Below are 9,753 nucleotides of genomic sequence, written 5' to 3' on the forward strand. Positions count from 1 at the left end.
ACTGCTCAATGCCGATGCGGTAAAAAACGAAGAATCTTGGTCGGAAAAAAATCCCTGAATCCTTGCCGCAAATTATACATTCGTGTGTGAATGACTTTTTCCATGGAAGTGATTGTCCAAAGAATAGGTAATCTTCATTGATCCTCCCCCAAAAAAGTACATAGGATAACCCGTAAATCTGACGCTGCATTCCTGCTCAGTAAGATACTTGGCAGGGCGAAACGGAAATAAATCTGGTCTGGTCCAAAGAAGAGGTAAAAATCTATTGGAGTAAGATCCGAGTGAATGACATAGTGTCTTCCTTAAACCAACAGATCATCAGCTCTTCCATTCGATGGATGGTCACCTTCATGATAAATATCCTCCGCAAATGAGGCATTGCGACAAGTAACTCAAAGACTCTTGCGTCCAAGATCTTCGATTTTTACCTCCAGGTTATTTCATAATTGGAATTATGTCGGTAAAAGGTACTGGATGTCGATTACTTCGACGACGCAGCATTATCTGTATACTTTTATATCGGATCATATACGGCAAGGAATTCTTTTGTTACCTTGTACAGGGTGCGCAAAAAGTCCGTAGAAACTTTAAAAATAAATAAAAACCGGAAAAATAACCGAAAAAAAACAGTTTGCAGTTTAGCATCGCCAGATCACGGGAATTTTTTAAACCAGGGAAAATAACTCAAAAAATAGTCGATAGATGGCGCTGGTACGAGTAGTACGGTCCTTGTATCGATGCAGTCCATCCAATCTGTAGGAACTGAAAGATGCGATCCGCCGAGAGGTGTACACACATCCGGACCCGCTGCACTCTGCCGTTGCTGGATTTATGACTCGCCTGCAATGTGTTATCCCCCTGCGATGGTGGTCGTCATGTGGAACAGATACTGCTGTAATAAACGATTTGCAGGCATTCTGTTCGTTATTTGCGTATCTTTTCTTTGACTTGTATACGTCAGCACCACGGGGGGTTTTTTTTTGTTTTTTTTGCCTGTCTTAAAACAATTCCCGTGACCCAGCGATGCTAACCCTGGAAACCATTTTTATTTCGGTTATTTTTCTAGTTTTCATGAATTTTTTAAATTTCTGCGAAACTTTTGCCCACCCTGTATATGGTCAATGTATCTACTTTGCCCAGTAATCCAGTGCTGTTACTTCTCAGGTCCAGGCACTCACTATCCTTAGCTAGCAGGGATGTCTACATAGATCTGTCTTGAGGAGGAAGCACCAGTCTCTTCGTGGGGAGCAGGCGCCCGATTGGCGTGGTGGTAAGATGCTCGTCTACCACCGTGAAGGTTGATGTCATGGTTCCGGGTTCGAACCCGAGAAAAGGATATAGATAAGATATTTTCCCTAATGAACTTGAGACGAGACAACCAATAGACAGCGCCTTCGCTTCCCACCCATCTCATTAATGGCAGTAAATTGCAATATAGTGATATGGGCAGAGTAGGTGATGCAGTTGTAGACTCTCCCTGAAATCTACTTCGGCTTATAAAAGGATTGAGCGGGCACCATGATGCTCACTAAAACATCAAAAAGTGTTCGATCCTTGTGTTCAATTTTTATTCGCAGAGAAATAAAAATTGATTAAATCCCATTCAAACACCTCACTGGGATAACATTCAAGGATTTGAATTTGATAACGTGTCAAAGTTGCCATATGGGTGCACTTGTTTCCAGTATGGACGTAATGGTTCTTCCTTCTTGCTCAGGACTCAAAAATAACGTATCAGACTCCAGATATTGCATATTATTTACGTGGTAATGAAAGGAAATGTAACTAATACCCTTCCGCGACCAGGTAGACAAAGCAATATTTCGTCTACGGGTTGAAGCGCCAACCATACACCATTTCTAGCTTCCACTTCTTTTTTATGCAGACAGATGGCACATGCAGGGTGTCGCTGCTTGGAACTACGCGCCAACAGCAATGAACATTAAAGAAATGATTGCTATAGCATAAAAAATATGAACGAAACCACTCAGAAATTAGATCGAAACGAGATCCTTACTAGAGTGAACCCACAATTAACATAGAACTAATTGATCGTTGGGTTGTTTTGCTTCTTTGTGTGTGTGTGTGTGATCACTTGGATTCAAACACGAATTCATGTTGGGGAACCTCACCGTACCTGAAAGTAGAAAGATTTAAAAAAAATGTCATTCACGAGTTTGAAAAACAAATTTCTGCTCAGAAGCGTCTAAACATAGAGAAACATGGTACTACGTGTGATACAACCCATACCTGTTGAAGTTGTCTTGCAAACAAGTTCAGCATAATTTGAAATTACGAATTCATAGTTTTTAGAAAATGGAAAAGCTCTAGACATGAATGTACGTCTGATACTCACTCACCTCAGATCAACGTGGCGTAGTAGGTTCCACCTGATGATAACGTCTTGCCTCGTGCCCTTATCAATTCTCCGTCCAGATCTCAATTATTGACAGCCTGGACAGCCGAATGATAAGGAGGCGGGGAGACTCTCATCACATCCATCATCGAAACACACACATGTCAATAAATATCATGTTATGTACATAATCATTATCACGGGGGCGCACCAATAACTTTTTAATGAAATTAAATTTGAGGATTCCAACTTTATGATTAACCTACCTGCGAAACTACAGCTGGACTGTTAGATTATTGTTAAGAAATTAGACACAGTAAAATCTCTCTTTTAAGCTGGGATTACATTATAAAGGTTTTAGAAAAGTTCTTTCATAAAACTTGAAAAATGCAACCATTCAGTGTACCGGTTATATTCGAGAATGTAACCAATAGGCATATTGGTTGCTTTTTTTCAAGTTTTGTAAATGATCTTTTATCAAACTTTTATAGTGCAATGCAGGCCTTAGGGGTCGCCCTACTGCTCTTCAAAAAGATGACTCTTCAACCCTTTGGAGGGCACTTTTAACTTTCTACAATATTTAATGAAATAACTTGATAAATGGAGTCTTAGACCAGGATTACACTGTAAAAGTTCTTTTACAAAACTTGACAAAAGTAACCAATAAGCTTATCGCTTGCATTTGTTTAAATATAACCAATAATCATTTTGGTTGCATTTTTCAAATTTTATAAAAGAAATTTAATAAAACGTTTATAGTGTAATCCCTGCCTTATGAATATAAAATATGGTGAGAAAAAAAAAATTGTATCTCTGAGAAGAGAGGTGGGTGATAGTTTAGCGACTTAACCACCAAACCAGTATAACATAGTATTGATGAATTTCCAAGGTGTTCGCGTCTTACATTTTACATTAAAAGGATAAATATATCGATATCTATTTTATCCTTTCATTTATAAATATCAAAAGAAAATGAAAAATTCAAACATTTTTTAGGTCATTTGAAAATTTAATGACAAATCTAGCATTTATTCTGATTCTATTTCGTGCGATTTTATATCAACCAATACTTGACTTTAAAAGAAATGCGCGAAATAAAATCATAAAGTACAGAAAGTTGTCTAGTATTATTCAACGAAAATTTATGTAAAAAATTAATTCAGGTATTGTTCACTTCTTCTATATATCTTTCTTACCTTTACCAATCATGAAATTACTAAAAACACCCTTCTGATAAGAACAGTGGCGCGTTACACGTACTGCACATAGTGCTTGTTCAGTGGGGCTGCTCTTTGTTACTAGAAAAAGCAAACCTTTGTGAAAATACACTTCACTGATACGTGGATGTTACAAGTGGGCGGTGGTTTAGGCATGAAACCACTAAAAACTTAAAAAATAATAATATAGGAATTGCCAGTAATTTTTCTTGGTTTTATGATTTTAGCAAATAAAACAGTATGTAGCTAAAACATTTATAAGTTTTGTACACATTATTAATATATAAATTAATTCATGCTCCCTTCGGGGAACCCCGTATGGCGAACTATGTTTGCCAGTGCCAGGCCGGAGATTAGTATCTCTTATAAATTAATTAAATGAGAGAAAAATCAAAATTTTCATCTTCCTGTATCTAAAGTTTGTTCATATATCACCCCCTTCCCCCACAATGTCAGAAATATGGATGTGCAAAGTTTCACGTTCTGGGTTTATTAGCTGGCTGGATCCCTTATTTTGCTATATAAGTTTTGCCAGAAACGTGAATGCTCAACTCCTATTGAAACTCACGTCACGAAGTATTTGAGGGAAATGACACTCTTAAAATAACATGAGTAGAGTAAACATTCAAGTCATTTCGCACGTTTTTGAAATTTGCACATTCATGCTTCTGGGATGAGGGGGAAGATGCGAGTCAATAAAAAGAAAAGAAAAACTATTTTATGCTGCCATCTTAATAGCTAATAGCTTTATCGAACGTTAGAGATCACATTTTTCAAAATCTACCACCCCCTAAACCACTGCCCGGCTTGGAGGAAAAATATTTTGTTCAGGTGGTTTTGCAGTGAAACCACCGCCCCTCAAAGGGTTGGTAAGATCAGCTAAAATATAGAAGAAAAATTCCGGACAAAAAAATTCTGGCTTTCATGAAAGTGCTTTTCCGAGACGTTTTACTGCATTTTAGATTGAGAAAATAATGCAAATCCCTTAAGAAATAGAACGAATATGTATCTCTCATTGAATTTCCCCATAAAAGCATATTTTTTTATTTTAAATTTCACAGTCATGTGGAATGGCAGCTGTATTTTTTTATTAAGTTTCCCACGTATTATTAGCTATTGTTCACTGTGAGCAGCAATGTTGAAATGAATTAAGGATGGGCAAGGACAACTTAATGATTTCAAAGGCTCAAACAAATCTCTTTTCAGCCACCATTTTGTAAATTGGGCTGTGTCAAAAATATTCAGTGTCAAACAGATTTTCCGGCATGGCCCAGGTTTTCATCTAACATGATAACTCCAAAATCACATTTTTGGATATAAGTATTTTCATTACCATTTAAAAATCGAAAATGAAGCATACACACAAATACAAATTTTTATATCATACATCAGCATGTTGTTTAGCCGTACGCACGTTTTTGTGTATTTATCTCACTTCAAATTATTTATAATTTATTTTATTTATTTATTTATTTATACAATATTGTTGGCCCTTGGGCCTATACAAGACATTATTAGCAAGACTTACTTTTAGATCAAAAAGCCATTTTTTGGAGATATGTTCTGACCAAATAACCACAGAATATTCTTTGAGACAGAACGGCAGACCATGATTTGGTTAGGAGGGAATTTGTCAAATAGCTATACGGGGGTGTCCCATAAATTTTGTGAATAATTTAAAATTTCCCAAAAATTGAAGGAATTGGTATATTTGAATGCGGTTTGTGAAAAAGTTATTCTCACGAAAAAGCAGAGTTGTTGTTGTTGTTGTTGTGGTTGTTTTTGTGAAGAAAAGAAATTTGCTTTGAATTTCCGTCGATAGAGAGCGCTGCACGAAAGCAAATTATCGGAACTATGCAAAAATCAGAGTCATAAAATGCAGGTATACTATTAACAGCTTAATTTCTGAATTTCCCAGTTATACTAGCGATTACATTGCGATGTTGACATTGGTGGATGAAGTAATATTGGTGAAGTTGTTTCACCTCAGCAACGAATCGTCGATTGAAGTTTTATGAACGTTTCGGACACAGAATAGATTAAAGAAAGATTCAGGTTCAATCACTCCTGTCCCCAGCACCCTCTATCGACAAAACATTGAAATAAAAAATATGCAACCCAAAAAAATCCCTCTTCATACGCAATAACTTTATGGATTTTTAAACTATTTGAAAATTTATGGGACACACTGTACATATTTGTGAAATATACATAAATGTCATACAATATCAATGTCATACACAGCTAAAAAAAAATTATAAAAACTGAGAGTGAATAAAAGAGACAGAGAATTTAAGAATTTTTTTTCAGGCTTCTGAACCCAAAATGGATCACAAATCAAAAGATGTCACTGAGAATGATTAACACGTGAATGTTATATGAACTATTTTGCACGTCCACATTTAACATACATGCGAATGCTTATCCTCGCCCTCTATTAGTGAAATTCACAACTTCCTTTTCAAGAAATTAAATATTCATATGCATTTACTACTGTCAATTGAACCATCTTACTAGAAATTTCATGAACTATGCTAAATATTTCATTAATTAACTTATGCATTTCGCAGTCTAAATAAAATTTAAAAAAGTAATTAAAGGAAAAATTTATAAAATTAAGTTAGTTTCTTAATTACATAATTTTTATAGATGGCTTTTTTCTCAGCCAGAGATATCAAGGAAACAGTTATTTTCCGGATATTATGCTGAGGTGAGCTCGGAAAGAAAGCATGCTTGCCCGGTATGCAAGAGGGCCTGGGTTCGAGTCCCGGCGGAGACGTGATGACTTTTCTTTCCGAGCTCACCTCAGCATAATATCCGGAAAATAACTGTTTCCTACATAAGTTTTATTAAACTGTTCAAAGTATTTTAGTTGCCTTTGAAAATATCTAAGGCACCTCTGTGAATAGCTGTTATTCATGAGATCACGCCCAGAGTAGTAGGGGCTGTCATGAGCTTGGATGAAAAAACAATTTGCTTATTGTCTTTACGTCATAATACAAAGTGCCTCGTAAATAGTTTAAAAATGTGTGAGGCTGAAGGAATAGGTATGTATATCTGTGTGAATGCAGTTTCCGAATAAGTTATTCTCATGAAGGGGGTATTTTTTCTTCAAATAAAAACCTTATTCATATCCGCTGCGTTAAGGGGGTTGGTTCACGCAAATTTTCCAAAAAAAAACTTTTTCAAGTACCATAACTATGAAATTTTCTGCATCTGTGTTCAAGTTTTTGTTCCCCCCCCCCCCCGTACTAGAAATATTTTTAAAATATTTCAATATAAACTGCAGGCAAGCACATTATACGTATAAAACTATTATATATAAAACTAAGTTTTTTGTTAGATAAGGAAAATTTTTTTGAACGCCACTTGTTCAAATGTCTTGAAACTTGTCTCTCAGCACTATGGTTTTACGTACTTCAACACGAGAGTTTTTTTATTAAAATTATTTATGTATAAAAACATTTTATGGCACAAAATGTGGGTACATTTTGGTGACTTTTTAAAAAAAAGTTGCATGTGTGTTGTTGAAGTTAAACTTCTGGAAACAAATAACCAGAAATTAAAAATCCTAAATGCTGGCGTTAAATTTGTATAAAAATATCCATATTATTTGAGAAAAAAATTGAGTTCCTGAAATTAGTAGAAAATTTTTAAATGTTCCTTAAAGGAAGGAGATTTTCCCATAGGAAAGCATGGGAAGCTAAGATCGTGCACCAATCCCTCTTAAATTTGAAATATTTATTAATATTGTTTGTATTAAATTTTTAGTATACGTAATTTTACCATATTTGAATGTCATTCTAGACATTTCATTACATTTAATAACTACACTTAGACACTACACAAGTTTATCTAGCCATTTCAAAAAACTTAACTAGACCTCCCAAAAATTTAAGTAGACACTTCACAAATTCAACTAGGGCATTCCAAAAATTTAATTGGACATTTCACAAGTTTGTCTAGGCATTACAGAAACTTAACTGGACATTTCACAAATTTGACGACATTTCACAGTTAAACACAAATTTAATCGGATATTTCACAAATTTAATTAGTCATTCCAAAAATTCGACGAATCATTTGACTAGGCATTCCAAAAATTTTAATCGGAAATTTCCCAAATTCGATTGGAGACATTTCAAAACTTTATAACTAAGCATTCTAAAAAATGCAATTAGTTTTTTCACGCACTTACATAAGTTATTTCACGAACTTATCAAAGCATTCCAAAAAAAATTCGATTAGTTATTTCACGAACTCAACTAAGCATTCCAAAAATTCGATTGGTTATTTCACGAACTTATCAAAGCATTCCAAAAAAAATTCGATTAGTTATTTCACGAACTTAACTAAGCATTCCAAAAAAAATTCGATTAGTTATTTCACGAACTCAAATAAACATTCCAAAAATTTGATTGGTTATTTAACGAATTTAACTAAGCATTCCAAAAATACGATTAGTTATTTCACGAACTTATCAAAGCATTCCAAAAAAAATTCGATCAGTTATTTCACGAACTTAACTAAGCATTCCAAAAATACGATTAGTTATGTAACGAATTTAACTAAGCATTCCAAAAATACGATTAGTTATTTCACGAACTCAACTAAACATTCCAAAAATTTGATTGGTTATTTCACGAACTTATCAAAGCATTCCAAAAAAAATTCGATTAGTTATTTCACGAACTCAAATAAACATTCCAAAAATTTGATTGGTTATTTAACGAATTTAACTAAGCATTCCAAAAATACGATTAGTTATTTCACGAACTTATCAAAGCATTCCAAAAAAAATTCGATCAGTTATTTCACGAACTTAACTAAGCATTCCAAAAATACGATTAGTTATTTCACGAACTCAACTAAGTTATTTCACGGACTTAACTAAGTTATTTCACGAACTTAACTAAGCATTCCAAAAATACGATTAGTTATTTCACGAACTCAACTAAGCATTCCAAAAATACGATTAGTTATTTCACGAACTTAACTAAGCATTCCAAAAATACGATTAGTTATTTCACGAACTTAACTAAGCATTCCAAAAATACGATTAGTTATGTAACGAATTTAACTAAGCATTCCAAAAATACGATTAGTTATGTAACGAATTTAACTAAGCATTCCAAAAATACGATTAGTTATTTCACGAACTCAACTAAGTTATTTCACGGACTTAACTAAGTTATTTCACGAACTTAACTAAGCATTCCAAAAATACGATTAGTTATTTCACGAACTTAACTAAGCATTCCAAAAATACGATTAGTTATTTCACGAACTTAACTAAGCATTCCAAAAATTCAACTAGACATTTCACCAACTTAATTAGGCAGTCCATGATGTGGTTATGCGTATCCATATTCACATCATAAACTTTTTTCACCTTTATGTGGCACACCTCCTTTTCATCCGCGGCACACCGATCTTGACTACCGTCATTGGTCAAAGATTAAACGTAATCATTTCTCCAATAATGATAGAAATTCGATAGAAATTCCCCTCGCACTCGCAATTTTATGGATATTAAAATTACCGACAAAATTAAAATTGACATTCCGTCTAACGGGTAAACGATCGGAACCACCTCATCGATGACGAGAGTATTGGGGGGGGGGAGGGGAGGAAAATGCTCGTGCTTACCTGTATATGTGGGCAGCCATCTTGCTCGGAAGAAGAAGAGGAGGAGGAGGAGAACAGCCGGATAAAAGAGCAGGAAGAAGCAGAAGATGATGATGTCGTTCTCGGAAAGAGCAGATCAAAAAAAAAGTGATCATGTGACATTTCCGTCGGACCAAGAAGCTTCACAGTGAAGCCTGAATCTACGTTACAACCACTACTAATTCCCATACTCCACGAATACGGAGAAACATGAAAATATAAGCAAAAGCATCCGAATAGATCTCGAGGAAAAGAACCGTTCATTCGGCTGTATATGAATGCATATAAGATCGTAATATAAAATAAATATTTGGATGTCTCGGGTTGGGGGTGTGTACGTAATTTTGAAGCGCAACAGACTAGTAATGTGCCTGTATGTATTTTACGTGGGATATGTACGTAAGTATGCTTTTGCTGCAATCGTCGGGCCGGCTGCATTGCGCATGCTCGTCGGAGAGCCAGAGCAGACGAGAGAAAGGAGAGAGAGAGAGAGAGCTTTTGTTCTCTGCTGCT

The sequence above is a fragment of the Pholcus phalangioides genome, unplaced genomic scaffold (assembly GCF_987345545.1).
Source record: "Pholcus phalangioides strain wild (caught in Gottingen) unplaced genomic scaffold, Ppha-v1.0 ptg000024l_1, whole genome shotgun sequence".
In the NCBI taxonomy this organism is placed as follows: Eukaryota; Metazoa; Arthropoda; class Arachnida; order Araneae; family Pholcidae; genus Pholcus; species Pholcus phalangioides.